The 21,611-nt window shown below is 43.5% G+C and overlaps 6 non-coding genes across 6 annotated transcripts; 1 reads left to right on the plus strand and 5 right to left on the minus strand.

Moving 5' to 3' along the window:
* The first annotated feature begins 3,981 nt into the window (after positions 1 to 3,981).
* trnae-cuc (transfer RNA glutamic acid (anticodon CUC)) lies at positions 3,982 to 4,053 on the plus strand. Its single transcript has one exon. It is a non-coding gene; the product is annotated as a tRNA-Glu (tRNA).
* Positions 4,054 to 4,139: 86 nt separating this feature from the next.
* trnay-gua (transfer RNA tyrosine (anticodon GUA)) lies at positions 4,140 to 4,226 on the minus strand. Its single transcript is given in 2 exon segments — positions 4,140 to 4,175; positions 4,190 to 4,226. It is a non-coding gene; the product is annotated as a tRNA-Tyr (tRNA).
* Positions 4,227 to 5,942: 1,716 nt separating this feature from the next.
* Positions 5,943 to 6,024, minus strand: trnas-gcu (transfer RNA serine (anticodon GCU)). The gene has a single exon. It is a non-coding gene; the product is annotated as a tRNA-Ser (tRNA).
* Positions 6,025 to 13,392: 7,368 nt separating this feature from the next.
* On the minus strand, positions 13,393 to 13,464 carry trnae-uuc (transfer RNA glutamic acid (anticodon UUC)). The gene has a single exon. It is a non-coding gene; the product is annotated as a tRNA-Glu (tRNA).
* A 4,775-nt stretch (positions 13,465 to 18,239) lies between these two features.
* On the minus strand, positions 18,240 to 18,321 carry trnas-aga (transfer RNA serine (anticodon AGA)). The gene has a single exon. It is a non-coding gene; the product is annotated as a tRNA-Ser (tRNA).
* Positions 18,322 to 19,480: 1,159 nt separating this feature from the next.
* trnae-uuc (transfer RNA glutamic acid (anticodon UUC)) lies at positions 19,481 to 19,552 on the minus strand. The gene has a single exon. It is a non-coding gene; the product is annotated as a tRNA-Glu (tRNA).
* Between the last annotated feature and the right edge of the window lie 2,059 nt (positions 19,553 to 21,611).

The following is a 21,611-nucleotide window of genomic DNA, read 5'->3' on the forward strand; positions in this document are numbered from 1 at the left end:
GTACGATAGGCACCTTTGAAAATAATAGGACAGGTTGCAGGTGTCAGAGGCTCCCGTACCACCCGCGAAGGCCCCAGGAGCCCGAAACTTTACAGAAACTTGCGTCAGTTGGCCTTCGACGACATACCGAGAGGGCTAGGTCGGGATATTAAATTTAATATTTTTTATTATTTTTCATACATCTCTCTCCCTCGCATTGATCTCTATGGGGACTTGTGCCTGCGAAGGCCTCGTGAGGCAGTTGCTTTCCAGGTGGAAATCTGTCTCCGGAAGCGTCTACGGATGCGGAACTCGATATCCCGGCTTGGGAGACCCCACGGTATACCGTACCGAGTATTAAGACTCTACGACCTTTTGACCCCTGTATTCTAGAGCATACATTCACAACCTATATGAAGGCTGCTGGTGTCTTTTTGGGCAAAGTGAGAGGTCAACGAGGTCCAAGGTGTGCGGAACCCCAGAACATGACCCAGGGCCCCGTGACGAGACATATACGTGAATTGCTGGTCGATCAGACCATTCTGTACCCCAACCCTAATTGTCCATCAAGAGCTTATGAAAACGAATGGGATAAGTTAAGAGTGTCGGCGGCTCCCGTTCAGACCCCGGGTGCTCGAGGGGCCCCAAACTTTAGATTCTAGTAGTCTGTAGGCCCTTGTTTAACATACCGTGAGGGTGGCTCTCTAGAACCGTAGGAAACGATTTATAGTGCGGTTTGCAAAAGTCTCTCATGCAGGCTTCTTCATTTCGTAGCTTGAAAGACCCTCTTGAATGAGCAAACTGAACAAAATTAAGGTTCAATCTTTTTTCAAGAATAAGATACTTCGAGGTGACCGAGAACCATGGTACTCGATACCCCGGCTTGGGATTCCCCACAGTATACCGTGTCGAGAATTAAGACCCTGTGACCTTTTGACCCCTATATTCTAGAGCGTACATTCGCAACCTATATGTAGGCTACTGGTGTCTTTTTGGGCAAAGTGAGAGGTCAACGAGGTCCGAGGCGCTCCAGAACACGACCCAGGGCCCCGTGACGAGGCATATACGTGAATTGCAGGTCGATCAGACCTTTCCGTCCCATGTGTCCACCATGAGCTTATGAAAAGGAATGGGATAGGTTAAGAGTGGGGGGCCCCAAACTTTATATTCTGGTAGTCTGTTGGCCCCTGTTTCACATACCGAGAGAGTGGCTTACTGGAACCTAGGGAACATTTTCTACTGCTTTTTCTTGTGTGAAAAGTGTTTTGTACATTAGTAGCCTACCGACCGACTGTCAAATAAGTTACGACTGGGACTTACCGAAAAACAAAACCACCGGAAGTCCCAGCCGTAACTTATTTGACAGTAGCCGTTTAGGCTAACGGTGGACAATGCTGTAAACGGTCAATTTTTCATACTGTAAACCCATTTTCTTGTGACAAACCTACAGATATGTATCCTAGAAGCGCCCCATATTGGTATTTTGCACACTTCAGGCTGTCAAAATGCTCATCTGTTATACAAATGCACTTTTCACAGAAATAAATCTCTGACCAGCATTTTCAGCAATAGTCTGCTTTATTTTTGTACAAAAACCTTGGGGCTTCGAATGCTAGTTCGTCACACCCTCTTGCATCACATATTCGAAGCCCATGCCCCTCGCTGTACGGCAAGTGCTCGAAAAAAATCACAAAAAATATTCCAGAAAAATAAACGGCCCTCAACGTCCCCAAAACATGCAATATATTACATAACGAGGCCGTACCGACTTCAAACTCTGGGAACCGAATGAGGGGGCTGTGAGAAGCTATAGAATTTGAATCTGGGTCATTTGAAAACTCCCTGGCCATTCCGGGGTCTTCGTACGATAGCCACCTATGAGAGAAATAGGATATGTTGCATGTGTCAGAGGCTGCCGTACGGGCCGCGGAGGCCCCAGGAGCCCGAAACATTACAGAAAGTTGCGTCACGTGACTCTCGACGTCATACCGATAGGGCTTGGTCGGGAATTGAATTTTTTTTTTTCTCATTTTACACACATCTCCCTGCCTCCAGTGGTTCTCTATGGGCCCGCAAACCCCCTCGCGCGTTGGCTCGGGTATCCGACGTCTTTCTGACAGAAACCTCTCCTACGCACAAACGAGCAAGGTCACGAAAGATGCCCGGCTCCTCTAGGGGGCGCCACGGCTGTGAGGGAGAGAAAAAAGAAAGAAGGGCGGCGAGTGAGACGTTTTGGCTTCTTTTGGATGTCGCGCCACGCATAGGCAGCAAGGGGCAGCAAACTACCAACTCTAGGCGCTCTGCGGACGCAAGGGTGGCGAGCAAGACGTTTTGGCATCTCTTGGATGTCGCGCCACGCATAGGCAGCAAGGGGAAGCAAACTAGCAAGTCTAGGTGCGCTGCGGACGTGAGGAAGACTATGGCAGAGTTAGGCGGTCAGGGGGAAGCGAAAGTCTCCTCGTGGATGTGGTGATGAAGATTAGGTGGTGAGGGGATGAATAGGCATTTTGTGGTGCGAGGGTCCACGCCCGCAGCACTTTGCCACCCCTTGTGGTGTCCGTACGATGCCTCTCAGGGAAAACGGCCCCTAAACTCCGATAAGGGAAAAAAGTTCCAATCATAATAAGAGTGAGCGAGAATTTGGCGTCCAATTCAGGTATACGAGCCCTTCGTCTGCCTAGTCGACCGATGGCAATCTATATGAATGAACAATTGTCCACGATTTACCTAACTTCCCTTGCGTCGGCCATGTAAGCAGACAGATCGGATATTCACCCGTCATTGTGAGTTGTACATCATTCATTCCTTTCAAACAGAGTGATGATCCCGGAAATTGTTATACAATTGCCAGGAAACAAGAGCTAAGCGAGTTTGTCAATTATTCAAAAACTAAAAAAACTATTGGTAGGCTCTACTTAGCTTAATCACGCATAACTGCATGATTAATTTCAAACTTTAACCTGCATTTAAGCAGACAACGCTATTCTCTCGTCTTGAGATGCAGTTTGATGATAAGGACGTCCTTATCATCAAACTGCATCTCAAGACGAGAGAATAGCATTGTCTGCATAAATGCAGGTTAAAAATTGAAATTAATCAAAATTAAAATTCATATTAAATGTCATATCATATTACAATATATTCTACATAATAAAAACCCAAACAATATAGCTTATTTAGCCCTATTTGGCTAAATATAAAAGGAAAGCGGCAATAAAAGCAAACCGCGCTGTTGAGCCACCTAAAAACACAGCAAGGGAAATTCCGTCACCTTGACAGACCTACATTCACGATCAAAAAATCTGCACATGACATTACATTACAGTTCTTTATCACGTGTCTTTATGCGTGAAGGCGCACTGGGGGACAAATCCTGGGACACATTATGCGTTCATTTTCCGAGATCTCTGTATGAAAAGGCTATTAAATAAGAATTAAGTTTTTACTTTTTTTTGGTCAGTACGTCTACCTTGGGTTGTTTTGCCATGTGCAGTGTAAATGCAGATATCGGATATGTGTCACTTTTAAAAGAAGCTGTAAGCGGGTCGGATATAGTCACAAAAACGGAATTGAGCATCAAGAACTACGGTGTAAATGCGGCCTTTCTTGCCGAAACTGTTTAGATTTAGATTTTTTTTTTTTTTAGATTTAGATTCAATTTATTGTCATTGCACATGTACAAGGCAACGAAATGTGACCTCTGCATTTAACCCATCCAGAGAGTAGTGAACACACGTACCCCCGGAGCAGTGGGCAGCTATCACTGCAGCGCCCGGGGAGGAAGTAGGTGTAAGGTGCCTTGCTCAAGGGCACCTCAGTTGTTACCCGCCGGCCCTGGGAATCGAACCGGCAACCTTCTGGTCATGAGTCCGACTCTCTAACCATTAGGCCACAACTGCCCCAACAACTGTTTATGCACCTTCCGAAAGACTGCCTCGATTAAGGCTACACATCGAGCCAGGCACCCCCGGCACCCGTTGAGGGCCAGAGACAGACATGTACTCCCTGGTGGTCTAGTGGCTAGGATTCGGCGCTCTCACCGCCGCGGCCTGGGTTCGATTCCCGGTCAGGGAGTTTGTTTTTGGGCGCCCTATGGCGCTTTTCCATGAATCTTTAAACAAACAGGTGTTTGCACGGTCTCCAAGGGTTAAAAAGAAGCTTCCTTCAAGCCGGATTCGAACCAGCGACCTAAGGATGACCAGTGAGACGCCTACAGTCCTCTGCTCTACCAACTGAGCTATCGAAGGCCTGGGAAGATGCTGCTGCCGACTGAGCTATTTTTGGCGCAGGTCAGAGGACGCCCCATGGCACGAAAAGGAGCTGAGGCGCAACGAGCCAGCCAGGAGTCAAAACGAGAATCTTCTGATCCGTAGTCAGACGCGTTACCCATTGGGCCACTGACCCACCCTCACGGCGGCCTCCGAATTGCCGTGCACACGAAAACAGCACAAGACGAATGCAAATCGACACTCGGCAAAGGCGTACATAATGCATGCTCATCAAACCCTTCAGAGGATTACTAGCAATTTCAAGGCAGCTGTGGTTGGAGCTAGACTCTGCTGGAGACAGGCTCTCCAGGAACTGGGTTTGCCACCTGTGCCTTACACTGTCTGACAGAAATTCAGCGATGGACCGATTCCGTATAAGGCCAAGCACGTGAGCAGCAGGAGGCTCCAGCGTGTGCAAAGCAATGTCAGAAGTGGGATTCGAACACACGCCTCCAGAGGAGACTGCGACCTGAACGCAGCGCCTTTTTTTAAATATAACATCTTACATAATATTTACATTAAAAATGACAAAAAACAAAAACAAAATCAGACAAAACAAACTAAAATCAGATCTCTTTCTCTGGCAATTTCCACATAAAAGCCTTTAAAACACAATATACTTGTTCTGTAAAAACATGATAAAAGTCATTCAACGTTTGTTTCCATTTAAAATACACATACAGTCTTTTCATGTACAATTCTGTTTTCCTTTTCAACACAATCCAGACATCCAACACAATTTTTTCCTTTTTAGCTACAATTCTTCTTTCCCAGATTGCACTTTTCATTAACATTATCCACAGATTTATAAACTTTTTGTTTTCACACTTCTTTTCCCAACCAAACATCACCACTCTATCCCATTCCATTACATTTTCATCCCACTCCTCAGTCAGATCCTTAACCACACATTTGCATTTTTCCAAAAAACCTTCCAATTCTTTACAATATAAAAACATATGTAAAATCCATTCTTTCTTTTCTTGGCACACTTTACACAAAGCGCTTTGTTCCATTCCAATCTTATTTAAAATAACATCAGCAAAAACCACTCTGTGTCTTATAAAATATTCCAAACCCTCCAACTTTACGTCCACACATTTCCCTCTCATGTTTCTCCATATACACTCTTCTTTTAAATCTTTGAATTTTTCCACCCAGTACTTATTCGTTATCGGCTCTTTAAAAACATCATCTCTAAAAACACAATAAAAACTTTTTACACTACATTCATTAAAATCATGCATTTTTCCNGTACATCTTTAAGGGTTAAGAGGCCAAACGAAGATAAGCTTACAGTCTTTCGCGTCAGTGACCAATCTAACCTGAACGAGTGGGCGGTAAGACGATGCTGAACAAACATGCATTTTCAAGAGACATCAGCGTTAAAGATTGATTAACAGTTCATCTTTAAGTGTTAAGAGTCCAAACGAAGAGAAGCCAATCGTGAATAAACTTGCATTATCAACAGACATCAGAGTTAAAGCACCAAACGACGAGCATGGGATTCAAAGCAGCGCGAACAGAGCACAAAGGATTATCCGTACATCTTTAAGGGTTAAGAGGCCAAACGAAGATAAGCTTACAACCTTTCTCATCTTTGACAGAGGGACCAATCTAACCTGAACGAGTGGGCGGCAAGCCAATCGTGAACAAACTTGCATTCTCAACAGACATCAGTGTTAAAGCACCAAACGACAAGGATGGGATTTGAACCCACGCGTGCAGAGCACAATGGATTAGCAGTCCATCGCCTTAACCACTCGGCCACCTCGTCATTTCTGCATACTCTGCGTTGCCTTTTGACAGTTAAATCAATGGGCTAGTACTTAAATCTCTTTTATATTGCATTTTCCAACCTTCTCGAAGTCAAAGTGCCAAATTCCAAGGAGGACATTCGTTGGGTTTAAGTACCAAACGACAAGCATGGGATTCAAAGCAGCACGAACAGACCACAAAGGATTATCAGTACATCTTTAAGGGTTAAGAGGCCAAACGAAGATAAGCTTACAGTCTTTTGCGTCAGTGACCAATCTAACCTGAACGAGTGGGCGGTAAGGGCGGTAAGGCGATGCTGAACAAACATGCATTTTCAACAGACATCAGCATTAAAGATTGATTAGCAGTTCAAAACAGCAGTTCAAAACAAGATTGATTAGCAGAGTCCAAACGAAGAGAAGCCTTTCTCATCTTTGACAGAGGGACCAATCTAAGCTGAACAAGTGGGCGGCAAGCCAATCGTGAACAAACTTGCATTATCAACAGACATCAGTGTTAAAGCACCAAACGACGAGGATGGGATTCGAACCCATGCGTGCAGAGCACAATGGATTAGCAGTCCATCGCCTCGGTCATTTCTGCATGCTCTGCATTGCCTTTTGACAGTTAAATCCAGGGGCTAGTACTTACATCTCTTTCATATTGCATTTTCAAACCTTCTCGAAATCAAAGTGCCAAATTCCAAGGAGGACATTGTAAACCGAGTATACACAGTTAAAGAGACTTTTAAATGTGCAATGACTTGGCTACCTTTTGATATTCTGCATCTCCAAAATCACGACTTCTTGTCAAGTTCAAGATAACATTTAAAGCCTTTCTAATACATGACAAAGTGATCAACCTAACGTTATAGATAAGGGTTCCTCAAATATTTCTCTGGAGTGACAATACCCTGCAGAGTTTAACTTCTACCCTGACCTTTCTAGTGAATCTGAAGACCTTGATTAGCTGGCTCAGGTGTGTCTGATCAGAGTTGGACCTAAACTCTGCAGGGCAATGGCCAGCCGGGGAGAGATTTGAGGAACTCTCCCGTTGATAGTAAAGGAACATTGAACAGGTGGGCGGCTAGCCAATCATGGACTAGCTTGTGTTTTAACAGACATTAGGGTTTAAGTACCAGAGGACAAGCATGGGATTCAAAGCAGCACGAACAGACCACAAAGGATTAGCAGTACATCTTTAAGGGTTAAGAGGCCAAACGAAGATAAGCTTACAGTCTTTCGCGTCAGTGACCAATCTAACCTGAACGAGTGGGCGGTAAGACGATGCTGAACAAACATGCATTTTCAACAGACATCAGCGTTAAAGATTGATTAGTAGTTCATCTTTAAGTGTTAAGAGTCCAAACGAAGAGAAGCCTTTCTCATCTTTGACAGATATACACAGTTAAAGAGACTTTTAAATGTGCAATGACTTGGCTACCTTTTGATATTCTGCATCTCCAAAATCACGACTTCTTGTCAAGTTCAAGATAAACTGATCAACCTAACGTTATAGATACGGGTTCCTCAAATATTTCTCTGGAGTGACAATACAATGCAGAGTTTAACTCCTACCCTGACCTTTCTAGTGAATCTGAAGACCTTGATTAGCTGGCTCGGGTGTGTCTGATCAGAGTTGGACCTAAACTCTGCAGGGCAATGGCCAGCCGGGGAGAGATTTGAGGAACTCTCCCGTTGATAGTAAAGGAACATTAAACAGGTGGGCGGCTAGCCAATCATGGACTAGCTTGTGTTTTAACAGACATTAGTATTTACACAGCGGAATTTGCAAAAGCAAAGACTTTCAGATTCAGAAAGAGCAGTCAGAACTCCTTAAAAAGGATTTCAGTGAACTCATTGAAACACTTTTAAGACTTAAAGTTTAGTCGTTCATCAGCGGACCAATCCCAGCAAGAGGAACTAACATGTTTTCACTGAGGCTTGGGCTTAATACACGGCTACAAAGAACCTTATATAAAAGCAATATATAAGGAGTCAACTTCATTGACAACTTCAATCTTTTCTGGGGCCATAGAAAACTGTTTAAACTGGATGGCCTCCACACAAACAAAAAGGGCTAAAGGACAATATCTACTTCTCCCTACATCATCCTTCAATAGAGTGTGCCAATCCACTCAAACCGAATGGTACACACACACCTGGACAAAGTATGAATGATCATAGGACTTCATATCTGCTTCCGAGTCGTCATGTGGTTGACACATCCCACAAGGACATTGATAACACCACGCAGCCACAACAAGCACTGCTTATGGACACCAACCTTGCTGAGCCTTGACCACAGAGCTTATGACAGACTAGCTGTGATTCAATAGAACAGCTCCAAAACTCAGCACCCAAGGACGACTTTCTGTAAAACAGCCAGGAAAGTCAGGACAACATATTTCAGCCACCAGAAACATCAGAGCCACAGCCACTCTATATGGTGTATAGCACAGTAATGTATTTTTATACCATGTTCACTTTATTTTATTCTAAGACTATCTACTGCTCCAAACTCCCAGGCGACCATAAATGCAAATGAGCTGGCGTGCTGGACAAAGAAACATGTTTTCGCGCCCAAAACTATCTCATCACATTGGATCGCCCACCTCAGAGGAGCGTAACGCCCTCGGGGTTAAAACGTCTGTCAGCTCGCTTGTGTTCGTTCGCTCGTGTTCTTTCAACCTCTGGAGACCTGCCTCTCCTCAGAGACAGCTTCTTCCGGCAGTTTTCTTCAGCTAAATCCGACGGACTCACGGCTTGCACGGCTTGTATGGAATTCCAAAAGTGACAATATTAAAAATAAATAAATACTAAAATAAATCCATGAAGAAATGTAAAATAGCAAAAATAAATGAGTATTTATACTTTTATTTCCTTATTTATGGGTAATTATATTTTTTCACGCTTATTTATTTTTTCATTTATTTATACATTTATTTATTTCCACTTTTATTTTTTTCAACATTTATTCATGTATATATGTATTTATTCCTACACTTATTTATTTTTGCATTCATTTATTTCTACATTTATTTATTTATGTATTTCTTAGTCTGTATGCTAATGAGTGGGGGCGTGTTTCACCTCAGACATTAGCAATCGATCTCAGAGCGGTGGTGCTGAAGGTTTGAGGCCACAGGGACACCTTGTGGTGTGACCAAACGAAACGAGGTTGACGAAGTTGCATAGAGAAGGCAATCTAGTCATTTAATATCACCCTAACTGTATGTAGATAGGGTTACCACACATAGCCTACATACTCTTTATTAGGGACATTGCCGTAAAACATTATTCGGTCGAGATTTCTAAAATGTCTTTGCACACATGAACAGAAACTGCACAACAACAGGTCTGCTATGAGACACTTGGAAGAATACACTTGGACATGGAAGCGCGTGAAATTATCCACTAGTGATCACATTTATTGTAAATGCGCTGGATGGAGCTGATAAGAACTTGAGTTGTTTGTCGATGAGACTCGCACAAACCAGCTCAGAACGCCGAGAGAAACCAGCGCATTTCACTGAAGTCTACGCAAGCATTATGATCAATGCGTTTGAAACGCATCTGCAAATACAGTTTACATTCGCGTTTCCTAACTTTGCAATGCATAACACGTGGCATTTCGAATGCTTAAATTATAACGCATATTTCCATAGGCGCAATTTGCGGGTGGACGGGTGAGTCATGTCCCCACCACTTTTTGCCAAAGTCAATTTTGTTGCTTTGTAAGCAGAGGCCATTTCTAACAACCCCGCCCATCAGTTTCAGATTGGAATAGACAAAGTGTAAGAAACGCCCACAAACATCAACTTCTCCTGTGGCATTGCGCGTAGAGCGTCTGTTACCTACTTCATGTCGTCGTGGGTTCAGGACTGCTGTCTGCTGAACTGCCAAACGAAGATAAACTTACAGCCTTTCTTGTCAGTGACCAATCTAACCTGAACGAGTTAGCTTACAGTCTTTCGCGTCAGTGACCAATCTAACCTGAACGAGTGGGCGGTAAGCGGATGCTGAACAAACTTGCATTTTCAGCATACATCAGCGTTAAAGCACCTAACGACGAGGATGGGATTCGAACCCACGCGTGCAGAGCACAATGGATTAGCAGTCCATCGCCTCGGCCACTTCGTCATTTCTGCATGCTCTGCGTTGCCTTTTGACAGTTAAATCCAGGGGCTAGTACTTACATCTCTTTTTATTGCATTTTCCAACCTTCTCGAAATCAAAGTGCCAAATTCCAAGGAGGACATTGTAAACCGAGTATACACAGTTAAAGAGACTTTTAAATGTGCAATGACTTGGCTACCTTTTGATATTCTGCATCTCCAAAATCACGACTTCTTGTCAAGTTCAAGATAAACTGATCAACCTAACGTTATAGATACGGGTTCCTCAAATATTTCTCTGGAGTGACAATACAATGCAGAGTTTAACTCCTACCCTGACCTTTCTAGTGAATCTGAAGACCTTGATTAGCTGGCTCGGGTGTGTCTGATCAGAGTTGGACCTAAACTCTGCAGGGCAATGGCCAGCCGGGGAGAGATTTGAGGAACTCTCCCGTTGATAGTAAAGGAACATTAAACAGGTGGGCGGCTAGCCAATCATGGACTAGCTTGTGTTTTAACAGACATTAGTGTTTAAGTACCAAACGATGAGCATGGGATTCGAAGCAGCGCGAACAGAGCACAAAGGATTAGCAGTACATCTTTAAGGGTTAAGAGGCCAAACGAAGATAAGCTTACAACCTTTCTCATCTTTGACAGAGGGACCAATCTAACCTGAACAAGTGGGCGGCAAGACAATCGTGAATAAACTTGCATTCTCAACAAAGATCAGTGTTAAAGCGCCAAAGGTCGAGGATGGGATTCGAACCCACGTGTGCAGAGCACAATGAATTAGCAGTCATCGCCTTAACCACTCTGCCACCTCTTCATTACAGCAGAATCCAAAAGCATGCTCAACATTGCCTTTTGACGGTTAAATCCATGGGCTAGTACTTAAATCTCTTTTATATTGCATTTTCCAACCTTCTCGAAATCAAAGTGACAAATTCCAAGGAGGACATTCTAAACCGTGTAAAACAGTTAAAGAGACTTTTAAATGTGCAATGACTTGGCTACCTTTTGATATTCTGCATCTCCAAAATCACGACTTCTTGTCAAGTTCAAGATAACATGAACAAGATAACATTTAAAGCCTTTCTAATACATGACAAAGTGATCAACCTAACGTTATAGATAAGGGTTCCTCAAATATTTCTCTGGAGTGACAATACCCTGCAGAGTTTAACTCCTACCCTGACCTTTCTAGTGAACCTGAAGACCTTGATTAGCTGGCTCGGGTGTGTCTGATCAGAGTTGGAACTAAACTCTGCAGGGCAATGGCCAGCCGGGGAGATATTTGAGGAACTCTCCCGTTGATAGTAAAGGAACATTGAACAGGTGGGCGGCTAGCCAATCATGGACTATTTTGTTTTTTTAACAGACATGAGGGTGTAAGTACCAAACGACGAGCATGGGATTCAAAGCAGCGTGAACAGAGCACAAAGGATTAGCAGTACATCTTTAAGGGTTAGGAGGCCAAACGAAGATAAGCTTACAGCCTTTCTCGTCAGTGACAAAGGGACCAATCTAACCTGAACGAGTGAGCGGTAAACCGATGCTGAACAAACTTGAATTTTCAACAGACATCAGCGTTAAAGATGGATTAGCAGTCCATCATTAAGTGTTAAGAGGCCAAACGAAGAGAAGCTTACAGCCTTTCTCATCTTTGACAGAGGGACCAATCTAACCTGAACAAGTGGGCGGCAAGCCAATCGTGAACAAACTTGCATTCTCAACAGAGATCAGTGTTAAAGCACCAAACGACGAGGATGGGATTCGAACCCACGCGTGCAGAGCACAATGGATTAGCAGTCCATCGCCTTAACCACTCAAAAAGCCCGCTTTGGCACACGTACACGCTGTAGTCACATGACAATGTTTCGGACAATGGCTGTTTTGCCACGTTCTACCAATTAGAATCGGGTGTTAGGCATGTTAGAACTTGTGTTAGGATTTCTTTCGAAAGTGTTAGGACTTAGTTAGAATGTGTTAGGACTTATTTGGAATGTGTTAGGACTTGTAACAAATCGTTAGGAAAGATTTGGCCGGCCGATCGCTGCAGGGTACGGCCACGACAACTGCAGGTACGCTCGCAGGTCTCAATGGGTCTAGCGCGAGGGTCTGGCTAGCTCACACGGTAGAGCATGATAGAGCTGAAGATCTTTGCCCGAAACCCGACGGACCCGACGTGACCCGACAGGTTCGGGCTTAATTTCTATAATTTTACACGGGCTCAGGACGGGCTCGGGCTGGTGCAGTAAATGAGCGGTCATGTGATGCGTTCCGATTAGCGCAAGAAAGATGCGAAAATGGATGCTGAGGAGGTGAAATGGAGGATTGCCTCTGGCGATTACGTTTTGGTTGCACCAGTAACTAAAGCAAAGTCTGAGGTGTGGAAAAGTTTTGACCATGTGCATAATGAGAATAATGAGCCAGTGGGATATGTGAGATGTTACGATGTTACAGAGGACTTATTTTATTTCTTTGTTACAACTTCCAAGTGGCCGATAGCCTATGTTAGTCATTAATAAATTATGTTAAAACATGTATAAATGCCTCATTCTTGACAAAAGCTGTGTGCGTGCGCACATTTGAATAGCCTAATGTCGGGCTGTAAACGGGTTCGGGCTTTTAAAAAGCTGACAATATAAATCTACTTGTCGGGCTCGGGCCGAATTCTGTTGGGCTCGGGCACTGTCGGGCCTAACTTTTAAGGCCCGATTACAGCTCTAGAGCATGAGACTCTTAATGTCAGGGTGCTGGGTTCGAGGCTCACGTTGGGCGTCCGAGCTGCCTTATTTCAGCGGACGTATTTACGAGAGCCCTGGCTCCGGGGGCCCTAGTGCTGGGACCTTTGGGCAGCTTCTCTAAAAAATTCAGAAAAAGTAATCACCTTGCTGCCTGCTGCGACAGGGGTTTCTCTGAAAACAAGTGCAACGATGCTGTGCTGTCACTTATTTGGTTGTAACTTTTCGAGGCTTTGGCATTTCGTTCCAAGTCGAGAGAGCGTTGTGTCCTAGGAAATTGCCACGGCTCGTTCTGCCACCATTTTCCTCCAGGCCAGCGCTGCAGTGGTTTGGCACGTTCTGCTGTGAAAGGTTGATGGGGACGAACTTAGCTTTTCTTTGCCACTTAGAGCACAGGGAAACTGCTCTTTTCAGAATTTAGCAACAACACGTGGCCGCAACTTGTGGGCCGTCACGCTAAGCTGAGTTAACAGAGCCTCACTATAAAACAGATAAGTATTTCTAACTGATCAAGCAACCAGACGGCTTCCCATACCGGGAGTCGAACCCGGGCCACCTGGGTGAAAACCAGGAATCCTAACCGCTAGACCATATGGGACACCCGAGCAGGGGCGATACACACTGCAACTGTTAGGCAGAGACAAGGAAGTGAAGCAACAACCAGAAGCTTTCGTGGCACTACAGAAAGCATTTCTATCTCTCTCTGCGCACGTATGAACAACGGACCCGTTCACAGACTTGTCAGCTGCAAATGAGCCCGCTGACAAGAATTCGCTTTAGCCATTTAACAAAACCTGATTCGAAGCCTCAAAAAATGTGTTAACCTCCCCTGCACCGAAATCTTTCGTTAAAGCAAAAGACGAATGCAGGGATGAAGAGAAACTTGAGCTGTACCCACCAGCCCTCGACCCATTGTGGTCCTTACGTCACACCACAGAATTCAAAGAGGGTCAACTCTGGAGGGTCAACTCCTAGGACATTCCATCCGGGGTTAAAACGAAATAAAATGCCCTTCCTTCACCAAATAACTGTAAACCCCTCTGATGACATGTTGCTGAATCTAACAGCATGCTGTGCACAGGTACTAGGACTGGGATCCGACTGGATAACAGAGGAACACATTTCCCACCACTGACAAATGCCAGCCGATGCACTGAGAGATTATGGGAACGCCTTCTTCTTCCTCTCTCTTATTTCAGTTCAACTACAGGTTAAACACCCAACCCTCTCATTGACGTGTATCTAGTATTTTTTTTGGGGGGGGGCGTTTTTGGGTACATTTAACATGCAATCTTTGGTTTTAAAATGTTATTATTATGTTTCTGAGCAAATCATTTTGACTGATGGCAACGTTAAGTTTAACTTTCTAATTATGATTTAATGTTGTACCGGAGCGCTGTCTACTGGAGTAGGCTACTTTTGACTAAATCATTTGCTTGTGATATTTCCTATTTTACAAACGTCTTATACTTTGTAATACTTATTGTGTTTTGTGTCATATTTCGTTTTATTCTAAACAAAATTAATTAGGATAATCAGAGCAGTAGCACTGCCAGAATCACATGTTAATATTCTTAAAATTAAATACAGGAAGCACAGTTTTGTTTTATGTCTAAATGTTTAAATTTACTTCGTTTAAACCTAAAGCTACATTAAAATAAATATTATGAGATAGGATTGCATGCTTTTTTTTGAGTGATGCATCGAGTACTCTGCTGTTCCAACTGTAATGTAACCCGGACTGTGTCCTCTCGTCCTCGTGGGTTCGTAATCCCAAGTGTGAACTTGCCGAGTCTGATGTAGCAAGGACACAAGTCCCTTCTTTACGTTCTTAAAATTGAGAAATGCTGCAAGGTAGCTCAGGCCAAGGAGTTATTGCTATATGCTACTGGTAGCATATGATAAGATACATCAAAATATACAGTTAAGATACTGCAGCGGCATTCCACCTTTCACTCAAGTGGCCATGTCCTCAATTATGTAGAACTTTAAGGCTTAAAACAATTTAAACGGGTGAGTTATAAAAACATTCACCCCCCTCAAAGTTGTCAGGAAGGACTAAATTAGCTCTATAGACCAAAATCCCTTTTGTACCAGGCTGTAAAAATATTTTATCTGCTGCGAAGTCAGGCATTTCACCCCCATTTGGAGCCAGCCTCTATCGGCTAGTTGAAGAATTGCGATTTAAGTCACTTCCTTATTGCTTTCATGAGAATTTCCACTTCCTGTTTGCTGAGAGCGCGTGGTTTGAGTCGGAGCTCTTTCAAACTTATTCTTAATACATCGTTTATTCTTGTTATATCTTAAGACTTGTGTTTTAAATTGTTATTCTCCGAGGGTAAAACATATCCTTAAATATATCCCATACCAAAAATCGTACTTAAACGCACAGATAATTTATTTTTATCGGATCACTCGCTATTAGCCTCAGGCTGTTAGCATTCCCAGCCTGCCTGCTTACTGCTTAACACACTGTTCTCGTTACTACATCACTAATGGCTAATGTTTCCGATGTGTTTGTACCTCTGTGTGCAGATGAGGAAACGATCGCACTTCAGTCGGAACTGGAGGCTGTGGATAAGCAGATCCAGGATCTACTAGAGAAGCAGACACGGCTGCGAGAACGAAAAACGGCGCTGGAAACATCCAGAGCTGACGCTCGCAAATCCGCGGTAAGTTTTCATCGCGATTTTAATACTCCTTCCGCTTCTACTCCGCGTGTTTCTCTGCACAGAGCCCACGCTTCGAGAACACGGTCAGCCCAAATGAACTTCACTCCTGCACCGGCACACCCACGGCGAAAGGCGCGAGCTAGGACTGGAGCGATGACCCAACCGCTGCCACCGGTCTTCGAGATCCCGACCAGGAACCACTTTGCCGCCCTCTGCGAGACGAAATGCAACACTGTGGTCATCGGAGACTCAATCGTCCGTAACGTTCGCGCTTCCTCCACTAAAGGTAAGGTGCGCACTCATTGTTTTCCTGGCGCCCGTGTTCTTGATGTCTCTGCGCAGGTACCTGCGATCCTGAAGGACGATGCTAACGTCGGAGCTGTCGTGCTGCACGCGGGGGTGAATGACGTCAGGATGAGGCAGTCGGAGATCCTGAAGAGGGACTTCAGGAGTCTGATCGAGACGGTACGCAACGCATCGCCCACGGCGAGGATCATCGTATCAGGGCCGCTTCCTACCTACCGACGAGGGAATGAAAAGTTCAGTAGACTATTTGCTCTAAATAAATGGTTGATGTCATGGTGTATTGAACAGAAGCTGCTCTTTGTTGATAATTTTGATCTGTTCTGGGAGCGACCTAGGCTCTTCCGCCCTGACGGCCTGCACCCCAGCAGCATCGGAGCGGTTCTTCTGTCTGACAACATCTCAAAGACGCTACGCACCGCTTGACTACGTCTCCCAGCGGTAAGTCAAAACTTCAACCATAGTCTGTGTTCCTCCCACTCATCTGTTAGAAATGTTACTGCTTCCAAATGCATAGAGACTGTGTCTGTCCCCCGAATAATACTACAAAATAACAAAATAGCCAAATCTCAGAGAAAAAATCTAATCGTGATTAAACCTGAGGACAATGTAATAAACGACCAAAACAAACTCATAAAGTTCGGCCTACTTAATATTAGATCACTAAATTCAAAAGCAGTTAATGAAATGATCACAGACAACAGTTTTGATATACTTTGCCTTACCGAAACCTGGCTTAAACCAAATGATTATTACGGTCTAAATGAGTGTACCCACCAAGCTACTGTTATATGCATGAGCCACGTCGGTTGGTCGAGGTGGCAGTGTCGCAACAATCTTTAGAGACTTTCTTACTGTAACTCAGAGAACGGAGCATAAATTTAAATCATTTGAAGTGCTTGCGTTGAACATAATTGTTCAATTGACAGTAAAAAACATTGCTTTCTTGTACGTTGGCTACAGTGTATAGACCCCCTGGTCCCTACACTGATTTTCTGAAAGAGTTTGCGGACTTCCTATCGGACCTATTGGTTAACGTTGATAAAGTACTAATTGTCGGAGACTTTAATATCCACGTAGATAGTGCTAACGATGCATTAGCAGTGGCGTTTACAGAGCTATTACACTCTTTTGGAGTAACACAACACATCAATGGACCCACTCATCGATTTAATCATACACTAGACTTGATTATATCTCACGGAGCCGATCTAACCAATATAGATATTATACCTCAAAGCGACGATGTCACTGATCACTATCTTATAACATGTACACTGCGCACTGCAGAAATCAGCCGTTTAATCGTTATCGACAGGGTAGAACAATTACCTCGACTACTAAAGATAGTTTCGCAAAGAGCTTGCCAGATCTGACTCCTTTAATAACCATACCAATAAATATAGAATCGCTCGATGACATGACCAGCAAATTGGGCACTATTTTCTCTAATACATTAGAAGCTGTCGCACCTATGAAGTCAAAAAAGATTAATGAGAAAAACGTCAGCACCATGGTACAATAGCACCACTCGCGCCCTTAAAAGAGAAACAGCGTAAACTGGAGCGCAGATGGAAACAAACCCAATTAGAGGTCTTTAAAATTGCGTGGAAAGAGAGTGCAAACTGTTATAAAAAGGCACTAAAAGCAGGCAAAGGCTGAGCACCTCCGTAACCTCATAGAAACTAACAAAAACAATCCAAGGTTTTTATTTAGTACAGTTGCTAAACTAACAAATAAACAGACTTCACCTGACCTGGGTATTCCGCCGCACCTTGGTAGCAATGATTTCATGAATTTTTTTACAGAGAAAATCGAAAACATACGAGACAAAATAGTAAAAACTCAACCTCCAAGTCTGTCCTATAAATTAGTACCAACCATCGCCCCAAAAGAAAGGCTACAGTGTTTTTCACCTATAAAACAGGAAGATTTAATTAAACTTATTGCAACATCTAAACCTACAACTTGCTTATTAGACCCCATACCAACTAAATTATTAAAAGAGTTATTACCCGTTGCAATTGAGCCCATTTATAACATTATCAACTCGTCAATTAATCTAGGCCATGTCCCAGGACCTTTAAACTGGCCGTCATTAAGCCTCTTATCAAGAAACCAAACTTAGACCCCAATGAACTAGGAAACTATAGACCGATTTNCCATTTGGAGCCAGTCTCTAGTGGCTAGTTGTAGAATTGCGATTTAAATCACTTCCTTATTGCTTTCATGAGAGAGACCGGAAGGTTGACGCTCTGTACTGACCACTACATGATCACGACGAGAGGCCTGAAGTGATGGCAGGGATTGGCATTTGCTGAAGGTCTCAATCAAGTTTGAGAGCATTTTCAGAGGTGAGCCAGTCTTGAAGATTAAACAAGACACCTAAAGGGTTCAACGTAGTCGGCAGGATTCGAACCTGCGCGGGGAGACCCCAATGGATTTCTAGTCCATCGCCTTAACCACTCGGCCACGACTACTGCGTACATTCTTGCAGGTCTCAATGGGTCTAGCGCGAGGGTCTGGCTAGCTCACACGGTAGAGCATGATAGAGCTGAAGATCTTTGCCCGAACCTGACGGTTCTGACGTGACCCGACGGGTTCGGGCTTAATTTCAATCATTTTACACGGGCTCGGGCTGGTGCGGTAAATGAGCGGTCATGTGATGCGTTCCGATTAGCGCAAGAAAGATGCGAAAATGGAAGCTGAGGAGGTGAAACGGAGGATTGCCTCTGGCGATTACGTTTTGGTTGCACCAGCAACTAAAGCAAAGTCTGAGGTGTGGAAAAGTTTTGACCATGTGCATAATGAGAATAATGAGCCAGTGGGATATGTGAGATGTTACGATGTTACAGAGGACTTATTTTATTTCTTTGTTCCAACCTCCAAGTGGCCTATAGCCTACGTTAGTCATTAATCAATTATGTTAAAACATGTATAAATGCCTCATTCTTGACAAAAGCTGTGTGCGTGCGCACATTTGAATAGCCTAATATCGGGCTGTAAATGGGTTCGGCTTTTAAAAAGCTGTCAATCAAAATGTACTTGTCGGGCTCGTGCCGAATTCTGTCGGGCTCGGATTACAGCTCTAGGGCATGAGACTCTTAATGTCAGGGAGCTGGGTTCGAGGCCCACGTTGGGCGTCCGAGCTGCTCATCTTCAGCGGACGTATTTACGAGAGCCCTGGCTCCCGGGGCCCTAGTGCTGGGACCTTTGGGCAGCTTCTCTAAAAAATTCAGATAACGTAACACGTTGTCACCTTGCTGCCTGCTGCAACAGTGGTTTCTCTGAAAACAAGTGCAACGATGCTGTGCTGTCACTTATTTGGTTGTAACTTTTCGAGGCTTTGGCATTTCGTTCCAAGTCGAGAGAGCGTTGTGTCCTAGGAAATTGCCACGGCTCGTTCTGCCACCATTTTCCTCCAGGCCAGCGCTGCAATGGTTTGGCACGTTCGGCTGTGAAAGGTTGATGGGGACGAACTTTGCTTTTCTTTGCCACGTAGAGCACAGGGAAACCTCTCTTTTCAGAATTTAGCAACAACACATTGCGGCAACTTGTGGGCAGTCACGCTAAGCTGAGTTAACAGAGCCTCACTATAAAACAGAGAGGTATTTCTAACAGATCAAGCAACCAGACGGCTTCCCATACCGGGAGTCGAACCCGGGCCACCTGGGTGAAAACCAGAAATACTAACCGCTAGACCATATGGGACACCCGAGCAGGGACGATACACACTGCAACTGTTAGGCAGAGACAACGAAGTGAAGCAACAACCAAAAGCTTTCGTGGCACTACAGAAAGAATTTCTATCTCCCTCTGCGCACGTATGAACAACGGACCCGTTCACAGACTTGTCAGCTGCAAATGAGCCCGCTGACAAGAATTCGCTTTAGCCATTTTACAAAACCTGATTCGAAGCCTCAAAAAATGTGTAAACCTCCCCTGCACCGAAATCGTTAGTAAAAGCAAAAGACGAATGCAGGGATGAAGAGAAACTTGAGTTGCACCCACCAGCCCTCGACCCATTGTGGCCCTTATGTCACACCACAGAATTCAAAGAGGGTCAACTCTGGAGGGTCAACTCCTAGGACATTCCAACTGGGGTTAAAACGAAATAAAATGCCCTTCCTTCACCAAATAACTGTAAACCGCTCTGATGACATGTTGCTGAATCTAAAAGCATGCTGTGCACAGGTACTAGGACTGGGATCCGACTGGATAACAGAGGAACACATTTCCCACCTCTGACAAATGCCAGCCGATGCACTGAGAGATTATGGGAAGGCCTTCTTCTTCCTCTCTTTTATTTCTGTTCAACTACAGGTTAAACACCCAACCCTCTCATTGACGTGTATCTAGTTTTTTTTTTCTTTTTTGGGGTGGGGGCGTTTTTGTGTACATCTAACATGCAATCTTTGGTTTTAAAATTGTATTATTATGTTTCTGAGCAAATCATTTTGACTGATGGCAAAGTTAAGTTTCACTTTCTAATTATGATTTAATGTTGTACCGGAGCGCTGTCTACTGGAGTAGGCTACTTTTGACTAAATCATTTGCTTGTGATATTTCCTATTTTACAAACGTCTTATACTTTGTAATAATTATTGTGTTTTGTGTCATATTTCGTTTTATTCTAAACAAAATCAATTAGGATAATCAGAGCAGTAGCAGTGCCAGAATCACATGTTAATATTCTTAAAATTAAAATACAGGAAGCACAGTTTTGTTTTATGTCTAAATGCTTAAATTTACTTAGTTTAAACCTAAAGCTACATTAAAATAAATATTATGAGATAGGATTGCATGCATTTTATTGAGTGATGCATCGAGTACTCTTCTGCTCCAACTGTAATGTAACCCGGACTGTGTCCTCTCGTCCTCGTGGGTTCGAAATCCCAAGTGTGAACTTGCCGAGTCTGATGTAGCAAGGACACAAGTCCCTTCTTTACGTTCTTAAAATTGAGAAATGCTGCAAGTTAGCTCAGGCCAAGGAGTTATTGCTATATGCTCCAAGTGGTAGAGTAGCCAAAATCTTTACTCAAGTAAAAGTACAAGTAACTAGAGAAATTGTTACTCAAGTAAAAGTAAAAGTCACTATTTTAAAAATTACTTGAGTAAAAGTAAAAAAGTATGCAATGAAAAAACTACTCAAGTAGCTAGTTACTTAGTTACTTTGTATCTGATTATATAGGCCTACTACATAAAATTAATATTAACGCCAATATTTTAATATTACATTTTAATCAATATTTTTAATTATCATAAGCAGATATCTTTGCAATATACTAGAGAGACTAAAGAATAGACAAACACAGAAGAGACAAGCATTTCTGTAAATTTCATCTAGTCCTGATGTCAATGTAGTTTACACAACTTATTTAGAATAATAGACCATGTCAAACTAAAGCATGAACTAAACTCAGAGCATTTCCTAAGATGATCTAGAACATCTGCAGTGCTCTCTTAAATGAAATACACATTTTTGAACAAAGCTCATGTTTTCTCGTGTTGTGTCACGTGTGTGTTGTGAAACGCTCTTACTTGTAAACAAACAGTAAACAGTGAACCACACGCCCATCAACAAGTTTTCTTCCTTCTGTTCTTCAAATGTATATTTCTGCAAGCCCACGTCTCTGTGTCTGACAGGTAACGCGCATGTTGCTGTGTCTGACGAACAGGTCGCGCGGGTGCGCGCATATGGCGGGCATTTATCATTGCTGGCAAACAATATGACACATTTGCAGTTTTGATTGTATAGATATAGATTAAT

Source organism: Triplophysa rosa, linkage group LG10 (genome assembly GCF_024868665.1).
Source record: "Triplophysa rosa linkage group LG10, Trosa_1v2, whole genome shotgun sequence".
NCBI classification, from domain to species: domain Eukaryota; kingdom Metazoa; phylum Chordata; class Actinopteri; order Cypriniformes; family Nemacheilidae; genus Triplophysa; species Triplophysa rosa.